Below are 16746 nucleotides of genomic sequence, written 5' to 3'. Positions count from 1 at the left end.
GGACAAGCAACACTGATGGAGTGAGAGGTGGAAATGCATTATACCAGAGGTAGGTAGACTACAGGTAGGGATTAGGATGCAGACAGAGTAACACTGATGGAGTGAGAGGTGGAAATGCATTATACCAGAGGTAGGTAGACTACAGGTAGGGATTAGGATGCAGACAGAGTAACACTGATGGAGTGAGAGGTGGAAATGCATTATACCAGAGGTAGGTAGACTACAGGTAGGGATTAGGATGCAAACAGTGGATGATGATGGAGTCCTATTGCTTTATTTAACTAGGCAAGTCAGTTAAGAACAAATTCATATTTACAATGACGGACTAGGAACAGTGGGTTAACTACCTTATTCATGGGCAGAACAACAGATTTTTACCTCGTCAGCTCAGGGATTCGATCTAGCAACCTTTCAGTTACTGGCCCAACGCTTTAACCACTAGGCTACCTGCCGCCCCTATAAGCAAAAATTTGTATTTTTGGCTCCCTACAGAAGGCTATATCAAACCGCTGATACAGTACTGGACTACTAGGGTGAAAAAATGTTCCCGGAAGTTTACAAAAAATTATAAATTACATATTTGTATTTTTTTTTTTTTTTGTGGGGCGCTGCAGCACCCTCATCATGCCTCCTTCCCTCAGCTATACTCTGTCTCCTCCCCTCCTCTCTCTCTCCTCTCCTCTGCCCTCCCCACCCCCTACTTCCCTCAGCTATACTCTGTCTCCTCCCCTCCTCTCTCTCTCCTCTGCCCTCCCCACCCCCTCCTTCCCTCAGCCAGTTGCATGTTATTTTACCAGCCCAGCAAATTATAATATATCTTACAATATCAAAACATATCTCAGTAACTGTTACAAGTGTCTATCAGTATAACAGCCTCCTACCTGTGCTCCAGAATAAGATCATGAATATCATTGCAGGTATCATATCTGTCTCTAACTGGGGCTCCACTGACATATACAGTCTACTGTCATGTAGAGGACTGAAGAATGGAAAATACTGCGAGGCTGTATGACTTGTCTCTCATTACTTCCTTATTTCAATGGTGTGAAAACCTTTTCTTAGATCAGTGGTTGAACTCAGCTAAATAGAGCAAACGGATCTGTTCTGAAAAACCCCACAGGAAACTGCTGACAGAGCAGCAAAGTTACACATACAGTTGATGTCAGAAGTTTACATACACTTAGGTTGAAGTCATTAAAACACATTTTTCAACCACTCCACAAATTTTTTGTTAACAAACTACAGTTTTGGCAATCGGTAAGGACATCTACTTTGTGCATGACACAGGTAATTTTTCCAACAATTGTTTACAGACAGATTATTTCACTTATAATTCACTGTATCATAATTCCAGTGGATCAGAACTTTACATACACTAAGTTGACTGTGCCTTTAAACAGCTTGGAAAATTCCAGAAAATGATGTCATGGCTTTAGAAGCTTCTGATAGGCTAATTGACATCATTTGAGTCAATTGGAGGTGTACCTGTGGATGTATTTCAAGGCCTACCTTCAAACGCAGTGCTTCTTTGCTTGACATCATGGGAAAATCACAAGAAATCAGCCAAGACCTCAGAAAATAAATTGTAGACCTCCACAAGTCTGGTTCATCCTTGGGAGAAATTTCCAAATGCCTGAAGGTACGACGTTCATCTGTACAAACAATAGTACGCAAGTATAAACACCATGGGACCACGCAGCCGTCATACCGCTCAGGAAGGAGACGCGTTCTGTCTCCTAGAGATGAACGTACTTTGGTGCGAAAAGTGCAAATCAATCCCAGAACAACAGCAAATGACCTTGTGAAGATGCTGGAGGAAACAGGTACAAAAGTATCTATATCCACAGTAAAATGAGTCCTATATCGACATAACCTGAATGGCCGCTCAGCAAGGAAGAAGCCACTGCTACAAAACCACCATTAAAAACCAGACAGTTTTCAACTGCACATGGGGACAAAGATCGGCCTTTTTGGAGAAATGTCCTCTGGTCTGATGAAACAAAAATAGAACTGTTTGGCCATAATGACCATCGTGATGTATGGAGGAAAAAGGGAGAGGCTTGCAATCCGAAGAACACCATCCCAACCGTGAAGCACGGGGGTGGCAGCATCATGTTGTGGGGGTGCTTTGCTGCAGGAGGGACTGGTGCACTTTACAAAATAGATGGCATCATGAGGAAAGACAATTATGTGGATATATTGAAGCAACATCTCAAGACATCAGTCAGGAAGTTAAAGCTTGGTCGCAAACGGGTCTTCCAAATGGACAATGACCCCAAGCATGCTTCCAAAGTTGTGGCAAAATGGCTTAAGGACAACAAAGTCAAGGTATTGGAGTGGTCATCACAAAGCTCTGACCTCAATCGTATAGAACATTTGTATTTTGAAGTGAAAAAATGTGTGAGCAAGGAGGCCTACAAACCTGACTCAGTTACACCAGCTCTGTCAGGAGGAATGGTCCAAAATTCACCCAACTTACTGTAGGAAGCTATGGAAGACTACCTGAAACGTTTGACCCAAGTTTAACAATTTAAAGGCAATGCTACCAAATACTAATTTAATGTATGTAAACTTCTGACCCACTGGGAATGTGATGAAATAAATAAAAGCTGAAATAAAATCACTCCAATTATTCTGACATTTCACATTCTTAAAATACAGTGGTTATATGTCAGGAATTGTGAAAAACTGAGTTTAAATGTATTTGGCTAAATGTATTTGGCTATGTAAACTTCCGACTTCAACTGTAGTGTGTGCTGTAATATCACCTCTAACTTTCTACTGCTTGAGTTCACCTCTTATAGAATATTGGCTTAATGTTCCAGCACCTCAATATAAACAGTACCAGCACACAAAATGAGTACTGATGAGGTCTCATGTTAGAGCAGGAGAAGGGGGGATGTGGTGTAGAAGCTAGAGGTCTGTTACCCAAGTCAACTCAACAGGCCTGATGCTAAATATGTCAGGGTCAGGCTGGGCTGGGACAAGAGAGGAACAGGTTACTGGTTATGATGACTTCACTGGTGAGTTGTCAGTAATGAAAGATGAAGGGGACAAGAGGGGGAGAAGAGGAGATGGAGAGAAGAGGGGAAGGGAGAAGAGAAGAGAGGGAGAAGAGGAGAGGTATGAGGAGATAGGGAGAGGAGAAGTGAGAAGACAAGTAAAAGACATGGGGGGGTCATGAATACACATTAGACATGGGGGGGTCATGAGTACACATTAGACATGGGGGGGTCATGAATACACATTAGACATGGGGGGGTCATGAGTACACATTAGACATGGGGGGTCATGAATACACATTAGACATGGGGGGGTCATGAATACACATTAGACATGGGGGGGTCATGAGTACACATTAGACATGGGGGGTCATGAATACACATTAGACATGGGGGGGTCATGAGTACACATTAGACATGGGGGGGGTCATGAATACACATTAGACATGGGGGGGTCATGAATACACATTAGACATGGGGGGGTCATGAGTACACATTAGACATGGGGGGGGTCATGAATACACATTAGACATGGGGGGGTCATGAATACACATTAGACATGGGGGGGTCATGAATACACATTAGACATGGGGGGGTCATGAGTACACATTAGACATGGGGGGGTCATGAATACACATTAGACATGGGGGGGTCATGAGTACACATTAGACATGGGGGGGGTCATGAATACACATTAGACATGGGGGGGTCATGAGTACACATTAGACATGGGGGGGGGGTCATGAGTACACATTAAACATGGGGGGGGGGGTCATGAATACACATTAGACATGGGGGGGTCATGAATACACATTAGACGGTACAGAGTCAATGTGGAGGCTATATACAGGGGTACCAGTACAGAGTCAATGTGGAGGCTATATACAGGGGGTACCGGTACAGAGTCAATGTGGAGGCTATATACAGGGGGCACCGGTACAGAGTCAATGTGGAGGATATATACAGGGGGTACCGGTACAGAGTCAATGTGGGGGATATATACAGGGGGTACCGGTACAGAGTCAATGTGGAGGCTATATACAGGGGTACTGGTACAGAGTCAATGTGGAGGCTATATACAGGGGTACCGGTACAGAGTCAATGTGGGGGATATATACAGGGGGTACCAGTACAGAGTCAATGTGGAGGCTATATACAGGGGGTACCGGTACAGAGTCAATGTGGGGGATATATACAGGGGTACTGGTACAGAGTCAATGTGGAGGCCATATACAGGGGGTACCGGTACAGAGTCAATGTGGGGGATATATACAGGGGTACTGGTACAGAGTCAATGTGGAGGCTATATACAGGGGTACCAGTACAGAGTCAATGTGGAGGCTATATACAGGGGGTACTGGTACAGAGTCAATGTGGGGGATATATACAGGGGGTACTGGTACAGAGTCAATGTGGAGGCTATATACAGGGGGTATTGGTACAGAGTCAATGTGTGGGTCACCGGTTAGTTGAGGTTATTGAGGTAATACATTGCTCAAAAAAATAAAGGGAACACTTAAACAACACAATGTAACTCCAAGTCAATCACACTTCTGTGAAATCAGACTGTCCACTTAGGAAGCAACACTGATTGACAATAAATGTCACATGCTGTTGTGCAAATGGAATAGACAACAGGTGGAAATTATAGGCAATTAGCAAGACACCCCCAATAAAGGAGTGGTTCTGCAGGTGGTGACCACAGACCACTTCTCAGTTCCTATGCTTCCTGGCTGATGTTTTGGTCACTTTTGAATGCTGGCGGTGCTTTCACTCTAGTGGTAGCATGAGACGGAGTCTACAACCCACACAAGTGGCTCAGGTAGTGCAGCTCATCCAGGATGGCACATCAATGCGAGCTGTGGCAAGAAGGTTTGCTGTGTCTGTCAGCGTAGTGTCCAGAGCATAGAGGCGCTACCAGGAGACAGGCCAGTACATCAGAAGACGTGGAGGAGGCCGTAGGAGGGCAACAACCCAGCAGCAGGACCGCTACCTCCGCCTTTGTGCAAGGAGGAGCAGGAGGAGCACTGCCAGAGCCCTGCAAAATGACCTCCAGCAGGCCACAAATGTGCATGTGTCTGCTCAAACGGTCAGAAACAGACTCCATGAGGGTGGTATGAGGGCCCGACGTCCACAGGTGGGGGTTGTGCTTACAGCCCAACACCGTGCAGGACGTTTGGCATTTGCCAGAGAACACCAAGATTGGCAAATTCGCCACTGGCGGCATGTGCTCTTCACAGATGAAAGCAGGTTCACACTGAGCACGTGACAGATGTGACAGAGTCTGGAGACGCCGTGGAGAACGTTCTGCTGCCTGCAACATCCTCCAGCATGACCGGTTTGGCGGTGGGTCAGTCATGGTGTGGGGTGGCATTTCTTTGGGGGGCCGCACAGCCCTCCATGTGCTCGCCAGAGGTAGCCTGACTGCCATTAGGTACCGAGATGAGATCCTCAGACCCCTTGTGAGACCATATGCTGGTGCGGTTGGCCCTGGGTTCCTTCTAATGCAAGACAATGCTAGACCTCATGTGGCTGGAGTGTGTCAGCAGTTCCTGCAAGAGGAAGGCATTGATGCTATGGACTGGCCCGCCCGTTCCCCAGACCTGAATCCAATTGAGCACATCTGGGACATCATGTCTCGCTCCATCCACCAACGCCACGTTGCACCACAGACTGTCCAGGAGTTGGCGGATGCTTTAGTCCAGGTCTGGGAGGAGATCTCTCAGGAGACCATCCACCACCTCATCAGGAGCATGCCCAGGCGTTGTAGGGAGGTCATACAGGCACGTGGAGGCCACACACACTACTGAGCCTCATTTTGACTTGTTTTAAGGACATTACATCAAAGTTGGATCAGCCTATAGTGTGGTTTTCCACTTTAATTTTGAGTGTGACTCCAAATCCAGACCTCCATGGGTTGATAAATTTGATTTCCATTGATAATTTTTGTGTGATTTTGTTGTCAGCACATTCAACTATGTAAAGAAAAAAGTATTTAATAAGAATATTTCATTCATTCAGATCTAGGATGTGTTATTTTAGTGTTCCCTTTATTTTTTGAGCAGTGTACATGTGATCACTCCTTAGTGGTATGATCACCTACGTCAATGTATCAATAAGCTGAGGTTACCTTATAAGACAACCTAGTACAGTAGCTTATGTGAATTCATTATCAATGTCCACGGTCACACAATATCAGCATGTCAAAACCAGACAGTGGTTACTTCTCTTTATCTAGTTTCAGTCTGACTCAGACCCAGCCTGCAAGCACACACTCACAACAGCCAGGGCTTAACCACAAAGACTAATATAGATGCTTGTACAACGTATAGTGGCAGAGTTTAGACACATAGCAACAGTATCTATTATAAGGCCTGCAGCAAAAGATATTAATCTTAAAGTCCCTGAATTAACAATGGGGAGGGTCTCTGGGACCCACCCCCTACAGTGACATTAACACTTGGTAGACTATATAACTTAAACATCCATGGTGGTGACATTAACACTTGGTAGACTATATAACTTAAACATCCATGGTGGAGACATTAACACTTGGTAGACTATATAACTTCTACATCCATGGTGGTGACATTAACACTTGGTAGACTATATAACTTAAACATCCATGGTGGAGACATTAACACTTGGTAGACTATATAACTTAAACATCCATGGTGGTGACATTAACACTTGGTAGACTATATAACTTAAACATCCATGGTGGTGACATTAACACTTGGTAGAATATATAACTTCTACATCCATGGTGGTGACATTAACACTTGGTAGAATATATAACTTAAACATCCATGGTGGTGACATTAACACTTGGTAGAATATATAACTTAAACATCCATGGTGGTGACATTAACACTTGGTAGACTATATAACTTAAACATCCATGGTGGTGACATTAACACTTGGTAGACTATATAACTTAAACATCCATGGTGGTGACATTAACACTTGGTAGAATATATAACTTAAACATCCATGGTGGTGACATTAACACTTGGTAGACTATATAACTTAAACATCCATGGTGGTGACATTAACACTTGGTAGACTATATAACTTCTACATCCATGGTGGTGACATTAACACTTGGTAGAATATATAACTTAAACATCCATGGTGGTGACATTAACACTTGGTAGAATATATAACTTAAACATCCATGGTGGTGACATTAACACTTGGTAGACTATATAACTTAAACATCCATGGTGGTGACATTAACACTTGGTAGAATATATAACTTAAACATCCATGGTGGTGACATTAACACTTGGTAGACTATATAACTTAAACATCCATGGTGGTGACATTAACACTTGGTAGAATATATAACTTAAACATCCATGGTGGTGACATTAACACTTGGTAGAATATATAACTTAAACATCCATGGTGGTGACATTAACACTTGGTAGACTATATAACTTAAACATCCATGGTGGTGACATTAACACTTGGTAGACTATATAACTTAAACATCCATGGTGGTGACATTAACACTTGGTAGAATATATAACTTAAACATCCATGGTGGTGACATTAACACTTGGTAGAATATATAACTTAAACATCCATGGTGGTGACATTAACACTTGGTAGACTATATAACTTAAACATCCATGGTGGTGACATTAACACTTGGTAGACTATATAACTTAAACATCCATGGTGGTGACATTAACACTTGGTAGACTATATAACTTAAACATCCATGGTGGTGACATTAACACTTGGTAGACTATATAACTTCTACATCCATGGTGGTGACATTAACACTTGGTAGACTATATAACTTAAACATCCATGGTGGTGACATTAACACTTGGTAGACTATATAACTTCTACATCCATGGTGGTGACATTAACACTTGGTAGACTATATAACTTCTACATCCATGGTGGTGACATTAACACTTGGTAGACTATATAACTTAAACATCCATGGTGGTGACATTAACACTTGGTAGACTATATAACTTAAACATCCATGGTGGTGACATTAACACTTGGTAGACTATATAACTTAAACATCCATGGTGGTGACATTAACACTTGGTAGAATATATAACTTAAACATCCATGGTGGTGACATTAACACTTGGTAGAATATATAACTTCTACATCCATGGTGGAGACATTAACACTTGGTAGAATATATAACTTAAACATCCATGGTGGTGACATTAACACTTGGTAGAATATATAACTTCTACATCCATGGTGGAGACATTAACACTTGGTAGAATATATAACTTCTACATCCATGGTGGAGACATTAACACTTGGTAGAATATATAACTTAAACATCCATGGTGGTGACATTAACACTTGGTAGACTATATAACTTAAACATCCATGGTGGTGACATTAACACTTGGTAGACTATATAACTTAAACATCCATGGTGGAGACATTAACACTTGGTAGACTATATAACTTAAACATCCATGGTGGTGACATTAACACTTGGTAGAATATATAACTTAAACATCCATGGTGGTGACATTAACACTTGGTAGAATATATAACTTAAACATCCATGGTGGTGACATTAACACTTGGTAGAATATATAACTTAAACATCCATGGTGGAGACATTAACACTTGGTAGACTATATAACTTAAACATCCATGGTGGTGACATTAACACTTGGTAGACTATATAACTTAAACATCCATGGTGGAGACATTAACACTTGGTAGAATATATAACTTCTACATCCATGGTGGTGACATTAACACTTGGTAGACTATATAACTTAAACATCCATGGTGGTGACATTAACACTTGGTCGAATATATAACCTAAACATCCATGGTGGTGACATTAACACTTGGTAGACTATATAACTTAAACATCCATGGTGGTGACATTAACACTTGGTAGAAAATATAACTTAAACATCCATGGTGGTGACATTAACACTTGGTAGAATATATAACTTCTACATCCATGGTGGTGACATTAACACTTGGTAGAATATATAACTTAAACATCCATGGTGGTGACATTAACACTTGGTAGACTATATAACTTAAACATCCATGGTGGTGACATTAACACTTGGTAGAATATATAACCTAAACATCCATGGTGGAGACATTAACACTTGGTAGAATATATAACTTAAACATCCATGGTGGTGACATTAACACTTGGTAGACTATATAACTTAAACATCCATGGTGGTGACATTAACACTTGGTAGACTATATAACTTAAACATCCATGGTGGTGACATTAACACTTGGTAGACTATATAACTTAAACATCCATGGTGGTGACATGAACACTTGGTAGACTATATAACTTAAACATCCATGGTGGTGACATTAACACTTGGTAGACTATATAACTTAAACATCCATGGTGGTGACATTAACACTTGGTAGAAAATATAACTTAAACATCCATGGTGGTGACATTAACTTGATGTTTCTTTTCTAGAAGCATCTACTTGTTGTTGTTGTTGTTGTTGTCATGGTTGTTCCTGTTGGGTAGCAACTTCACCAGCTTGTTGTTGTTGTCATGGTTGTTCCTGTTGGGTAGCAACTTCACCAGCTTGTTGTTGTTGTCATGTTTGTTCCTGTTGGGTAGCAACTTCACCAGCTTGTTGTTGTTGTTGTCATGGTTGTTCCTGTTGGGTAGCAACTTCACCAGCTTGTTGTTGTTGTTGTCATGGTTGTTCCTGTTGGGTAGCAACTTCACCAGCTTGTTGTTGTTGTTGTCATGGTTGTTCCTGTTGGGTAGCAACTTCACCAGCTTGTTGTTGTTGTTGTTGTTGTTGTCATGGTTGTTCCTGTTGGGTAGCAACTTCACCAGCTTGTTGTTGTTGTTGTTGTCAGGGTTGTTCCTGTTGGGTAGCAACTTCACCTGCTTGTTGTTGTTGTTGTCATGGTTGTTCCTGTTGGGTAGCAACTTCACCAGCTTGTTGTTGTTGTTGTCATGGTTGTTCCTGTTGGGTAGCAACTTCACCAGCTTGTTGTTGTTGTTGTCATGGTTGTTCCTGTTGGGTAGCAACTTCATCAGCTTGTTGTTGTTGTCATGGTTGTTCCTGTTGGGTAGCAACTTCATCAGCTTGTTGTTGTTGTCATGGTTGTTCCTGTTGGGTAGCAACTTCATCAGCTTGTTGTTATTGTCATGGTTCTTCCTGTTGGGTAGCAACTTCACCAGCTTGTTGTTGTTGTTGTCATGGTCGTTCCTGTTGGGTAGCAACTTCACCAGCTTGTTGTTGTTGTTGTTGTCATGGTTGTTCCTGTTGGGTAGCAACTTCACCAGCTTGTTGTTGTTGTCATGGTTGTTCCTGTTGGGTAGCAACTTCACCAGCTTGTTGTTGTTGTTGTTGTTGTCATGGTTGTTCCTGTTGGGTAGCAACTTCACCAGCTTGTTGTTGTTGTCGTCATGGTTGTTCCTGTTGGGTAGCAACTTCACCAGCTTGTTGTTGTTGTTGTCATGGTTGTTCCTGTTGGGTAGCAACTTCACCAGCTTGTTGTTGTTGTCATGGTTGTTCCTGTTGGGAAGCAACTTCATCAGCTTGTTGTTGTTGTTGTCATGGTTGTTCCTGTTGGGTAGCAACTTCACCAGCTTGTTGTTGTTGTCATGGTTGTTCCTGTTGGGTAGCAACTTCACCAGCTTGTTGTTGTTGTCATGGTTGTTCCTGTTGGGTAGCAACTTCACCAGCTTGTTGTTGTTGTCAGGGTTGTTCCTGTTGGGTAGCAACTTCACCAGCTTGTTGTTGTTGTTGTCATGGTTGTTCCTGTTGGGTAGCAACTTCATCAGCTTGTTGTTGTTGTCATGGTTGTTCCTGTTGGGTAGCAACTTCACCAGCTTGTTGTTGTTGTTGTTGTCATGGTTGTTCCTGTTGGGTAGCAACTTCACCAGCTTGTTGTTGTTGTTGTTGTCATGGTTGTTCCTGTTGGGTAGCAACTTCACCAGCTTGTTGTTGTTGTTGTTGTCATGGTTGTTCCTGTTGGGTAGCAAGTTCACCAGCTTGTTGTTGTTGTCATGGTTGTTCCTGTTGGGTAGCAACTTCACCAGCTTGTTGTTGTTGTCATGGTTGTTCCTGTTGGGTAGCAACTTCACCAGCTTGTTGTTGTTGTTGTCATTGTTGTTCCTGTTGGGTAGCAACTACACCAGCTTGTTGTTGTTGTTGTTGTCATGGTTGTTCCTGTTGGGTAGCAACTTCACCAGCTTGTTGTTGTTGTTGTCATGGTTGTTCCTGTTGGGTAGCAACTTCACCAGCTTGTTGTTGTTGTCATGGTTGTTCCTGTTGGGTAGCAACTTCACCAGCTTGTTGTTGTTGTTGTCATGGTTGTTCCTGTTGGGTAGCAACTTCACCAGCTTGTTGTTGTTGTTGTTGTCATGGTTGTTCCTGTTGGGTAGCAACTACACCAGCTTGTTGTTGTTGTTGTTGTCATGGTTGTTCCTGTTGGGTAGCAACTACACCAGCTTGTTGTTGTTGTTGTTGTCATGGTTGTTCCTGTTGGGTAGCAACTTCACCAGCTTGTTGTTGTTGTTGTCATGGTTGTTCCTGTTGGGTAGCAACTTCACCAGCTTGTTGTTGTTGTTGTTGTTGTTGTCATGGTTGTTCCTGTTGGGTAGCAACTTCACCAGCTTGTTGTTGTTGTCATGGTTGTTCCTGTTGGGTAGCAACTTCACCAGCTTGTTGTTGTTGTTGTCATGGTTGTTCCTGTTGGGTAGCAACTTCACCAGCTTGTTGTTGTTGTCATGGTTGTTCCTGTTGGGTAGCAACTTCACCAGCTTGTTGGTGTTGTTGTCATGGTTGTTCCTGTTGGGTAGCAACTTCACCAGCTTGTTGTTGTTGTCATGGTTGTTCCTGTTGGGTAGCAACTTCATCAGCTTGTTGTTGTTGTTGTCATGGTTGTTCCTGTTGGGTAGCAACTTCACCAGCTTGTTGTTGTTGTCATGGTTGTTCCTGTTGGGTAGCAACTTCACCAGCTTGTTGTTGTTGTCATGGTTGTTCCTGTTGGGTAGCAACTTCACCAGCTTGTTGTTGTTGTTGTCATGGTTGTTCCTGTTGGGTAGCAACTTCACCAGCTTGTTGTTGTTGTTGTTGTTGTTGTCATGGTTGTTCCTGTTGGGTAGCAACTTCACCCGCTTGTTGTTGTTGTTGTCATCATGGTTGTTCCTGTTGGGTAGCAACTTCACCAGCTTGTTGTTGTTGTCATGGTTGTTCCTGTTGGGTAGCAACTTCACCAGCTTGTTGTTGTTGTTGTCATGGTTGTTCCTGTTGGGTAGCAACTTCACCAGCTTGTTGTTGTTGTTGTTGTCATGGTTGTTCCTGTTGGGTAGCAACTTCACCAGCTTGTTGTGGTTGTCATGGTTGTTCCTGTTGGGTAGCAACTTCACCAGCTTGTTGTTGTTGTTGTCATGGTTGTTCCTGTTGGGTAGCAACTTCACCAGCTTGTTGTTGTTGTCATGGTTGTTCCTGTTGGGTAACAACTTCACCAGCTTGTTGTTGTTGTCATGGTTGTTCCTGTTGGGTAGCAACTTCACCAGCTTGTTGTTGTTGTCGTCATGGTTGTTCCTGTTGGGTAGCAACTTCACCAGCTTGTTGTTGTTGTTGTTGTTGTTGTCATGGTTGTTCCTGTTGGGTAGCAACTTCACCAGCTTGTTGTTGTTGTTGTTGTCATGGTTGTTCCTGTTGGGTAGCAACTTCACCAGCTTGTTGTTGTTGTTGTTGTTGTTGTCAGGGTTGTTCCTGTTGGGTAGCAACTTCACCAGCTTGTTGTTGTTGTCATGGTTGTTCCTGTTGGGTAGCAACTTCACCAGCTTGTTGTTGTTGTCATGGTTGTTCCTGTTGGGTAGCAACTTCACCAGCTTGTTGTTGTTGTCATGGTTGTTCCTGTTGGGTAGCAACTTCACCAGCTTGTTGTTGTTGTCATGGTTGTTCCTGTTGGGTAGCAACTTCATCAGCTTGTTGTTATTCTGAAGCATCTTGTGTGATGTAGGTCTTGAGGGTGAGAGAAGATGGATTCTATTCATATGCTGTCCAGCTTCTGAAGAACGTATGGTGCTAGAATGGAGAGGGGATCAGTAAACAACAGAACGTATGGTGCTAGAATGGAGAGGAGATCAGTAAACAACAGAACGTATGGTGCTAGAATGGAGAGGAGATCAGTAAACAACAGAACGTATGGTGCTAGAATGGAGAGGAGATCAGTAAACAACAGAACGTATGGTGCTAGAATGGAGAGGAGATCAGTAAACAACAGAACGTATGGTGCTAGAATGGAGAGGAGATCAGTAAACAACAGAACGTATAGTGCTAGAATGGAGAGGAGATCAGTAAACAACAGAACGTATGGTGCTAGAATGGAGAGGAGATCAGTAAACAACAGAACGTATGGTGCTAGAATGGAGAGGAGATCAGTAAACAACAGAACGTATGGTGCTAGAATGGAGAGGAGATCAGTAAACAACAGAACGTATGGTGCTAGAATGGAGAGGAGATCAGTAAACAACAGAACGTATGGTGCTAGAATGGAGAGGAGATCAGTAAACAACAGAACGTATGGTGCTAGAATGGAGAGGAGATCAGTAAACAACAGAACGTATGGTGCTAGAATGGAGAGGAGATCAGTAAACAACAGAACGTATGGTGCTAGAATGGAGAGGAGATCAGTAAACAACAGAACGTATGGTGCTAGAATGGAGATGAGATCAGTAAACAACAGAACGTATGGTGCTAGAATGGAGAGGAGATCAATAAACAACAGAACATATGGTGCTAGAATGGAGAGGAGATCAGTAAACAACAGAACGTATGGTGCTAGAATGGAGAGGAGATAAATAAACAGAACGTATGGTGCTAGAATGGAGAGGAGATCAGTAAACAACAGAACGTATGGTGCTAGAATGGAGAGGAGATCAGTAAACAACAGAACGTATGGTGCTAGAATGGAGAGGAGATCAGTAAACAACAGAACGTATGGTGCTAGAATGGAGAGGAGATCAATAAACAACAGAATATATGGTGCTAGAATGGAGAGGAGATCAGTAAACAACAGAACGTATGGTGCTAGAATGGAGAGGAGATAAATAAACAGAACGTATGGTGCTAGAATGGAGAGGAGATCAGTAAACAACAGAACGTATGGTGCTAGAATGGAGAGGAGATCAGTAAACAACAGAACGTATGGTGCTAGAATGGAGAGGAGATCAGTAAACAACAGAACGTATGGTGCTAGAATGGAGATGAGATCAGTAAACAACAGAACGTATGGTGCTAGAATGGAGAGGAGATCAGTAAACAACAGAATATATGGTGCTAGAATGGAGAGGAGATCAGTATACAACAGAACGTATGGTGCTAGAATGGAGAGGAGATCAGTAAACAACAGAACGTATGGTGCTAGAATGGAGATGAGATCAGTAAACAACAGAACGTATGGTGCTAGAATGGAGATGAGATCAGTAAACAACAGAATGTATGGTGCTAGAATGGAGAGGAGATCAGTAAACAACAGAATATATGGTGCTAGAATGGAGAGGAGATCAATAAACAACAGAACGTATGGTGCTAGAATGGAGAGGAGATCAGTAAACAACAGAACATATGGTGCTAGAATGGAGAGGAGATCAGTAAACAACAGAACGTATGGTGCTAGAATGGAGAGGAGATCAGTAAACAACAGAACGTATGGTGCTAGAATGGAGAGGAGATCAGTAAACAACAGAACGTATGGTGCTAGAATGGAGAGGAGATCAGTAAACAACAGAACGTATGGTGCTAGAATGGAGAGGAGATCAGTAAACAACAGAACGTATGGTGCTAGAATGGAGAGGAGATCAGTAAACAACAGAACGTATGGTGCTAGAATGGAGAGGAGATCAGTAAACAACAGAACGTATGGTGCTAGAATGGAGAGGAGATCAATAAACAACAGAACGTATGGTGCTAGAATGGAGAGGAGATCAGTAAACAACAGAACGTATGGTGCTAGAATGGAGAGGAGATCAGTAAACAACAGAACGTATGGTGCTAGAATGGAGAGGAGATCAATAAACAACAGAACGTATGGTGCTAGAATGGAGAGGAGATCAGTAAACAACATATTTCGATTCTCTTCACAACTAGACAGTACATTTGACTCATGTTGGTTCCATGAAGAACCCTCTGTTAAATGGAACCCAAAAGGGTTCTACCTGGAACTAAAAGGGTTCTTCAAAGGGTTCTCCTATGGGGACAGTGGAAGAATCCTTCTAGGTTCTAGATAGCACCTTTTATTTAAGAGTGTAGGCCTATATTCAAATCCCCGAGCTGCCCCTGAACAAGGCAGTTAACCCACTGTTCCTAGGCCGTCATTGAAAATTAGAATTTGTTCTTAACTGACTTGCCTTGTTAAATAAAGGTTAAACCATAAATAAAACAACTACACAGTTAAATTACATTTGACCTTAAAGTAAAATCCTAATTGTATATGTACTTACCTATATAGACACACTTCCCATGGTTTGACAGAAACAAACTAGCTATAAAGACTATTTTCCTGACTGTCTCTAATGATGGCCTCTAACAGCAGAATAAAATAAGTGGGATATTTAAACAGCACTGAAACAGAGTAGGTTGCTAGTTGACTATGTGTTGGAAATTGTTTCAATGCTGCCGTCTACAGATCTAATGTATTGTAATACCACATGTACCAATACAGTAGAATTGACAGGGACACTGTGTAATGATACAATGACCCTCCATCCAATGTTCTGCTGCTGTTGTGCAACATTGTGACACCACTGACATGTTTACAGGTTGCCATGCCGACGAAAGAGAAGGTGTTTTCATTCTGTAATAAGGCCTTCACTTCAGTCTGGATGGCTGGTTGACTGCAGACAGGTTACACAGTATCAGTGTAGGTGTTAGGCTGTTTCTGCTCTCCTCCCAACTACTAATGGAATTGTCCTGCCAATGCAACGTATGAAAATGTATCCACTCACTACTGTAAGTCTCTCTGGATAAGAGCGTCTGCTAAATGACTCACATGTTCTATGTAATGTTCAGTTTGACAATGTCAATGGAATAAACCAAAGCAGAGCCATGTATTTAGATATGAATACATGACTCTGGGCAAAAACACAAACAGATCTGGGACCTGCCAGGCTACACAGTTGACATCATAGGGAAACCCGACTAGCTTCTGGTCCAGTACTTACTGACTCGGAGCAGGGCGACATGGAGGAGAAAGTTCCTGACCGAAGACACCACATCTTCCTCTTCATCTCTTCCGGGTCCATCTTCGGCCCGAGTCCCTCCATTTTCAGCATCTTTAGTTAATTATCTGGCGGTGATGTGATCTGATTAGCGTCTGTCTGTCAACCAATAGCCTACTATGCTGTGTTATTAGCTAGAGCTAGACAGTCTGAGTACACTACATCCTGAATGGCCACGAAGATGTGTGTCTGAAATGCACCTTTAAGTTCAGTTGGAGCTGAAACGACGGACAGATATCTCGAATGAGGATAATGTCAGTATTTAGCTAAGTTATTAGCTGTTTTGCTCACCAAAGGTGTAACAAAGTGAAACAGTAGATCGCAAAGCCTCAGTTCCGGGAGAGTAGTGGGTGAAACCATTCACCTCAGGAAAAGGGGTGATGTAAATAAAGTTTCCTTTCATTATGTGTTACTGAATTCATAAAAATATTTGCTGCCATTGTAGTAAGGTTGGTAATACGAGAGGTCTTCGGACTTACCATTTTTGTATTATTT

The 16746-nt window shown here is 42.4% G+C and overlaps 1 protein-coding gene and 1 pseudogene across 1 annotated transcript in view; one reads left to right on the top strand and one right to left on the bottom strand.

Annotated features, from left to right (window-relative positions):
* Nucleotides 1–16746, top strand: part of LOC139579779 (scavenger receptor cysteine-rich domain-containing protein DMBT1-like) — a 260129-nt gene that overhangs the window by 223163 nt on the left and 20220 nt on the right. The window lies entirely within an intron of this gene.
* Nucleotides 13023–16719, bottom strand: LOC139577735 (mitochondrial import receptor subunit TOM5 homolog; annotated as a pseudogene).

The sequence above is a fragment of the Salvelinus alpinus genome, chromosome 6 (assembly GCF_045679555.1).
Source record: "Salvelinus alpinus chromosome 6, SLU_Salpinus.1, whole genome shotgun sequence".
Taxonomy (NCBI): domain Eukaryota; kingdom Metazoa; phylum Chordata; class Actinopteri; order Salmoniformes; family Salmonidae; genus Salvelinus; species Salvelinus alpinus.
This window is presented reverse-complemented; position numbering and strand designations above follow the sequence as displayed.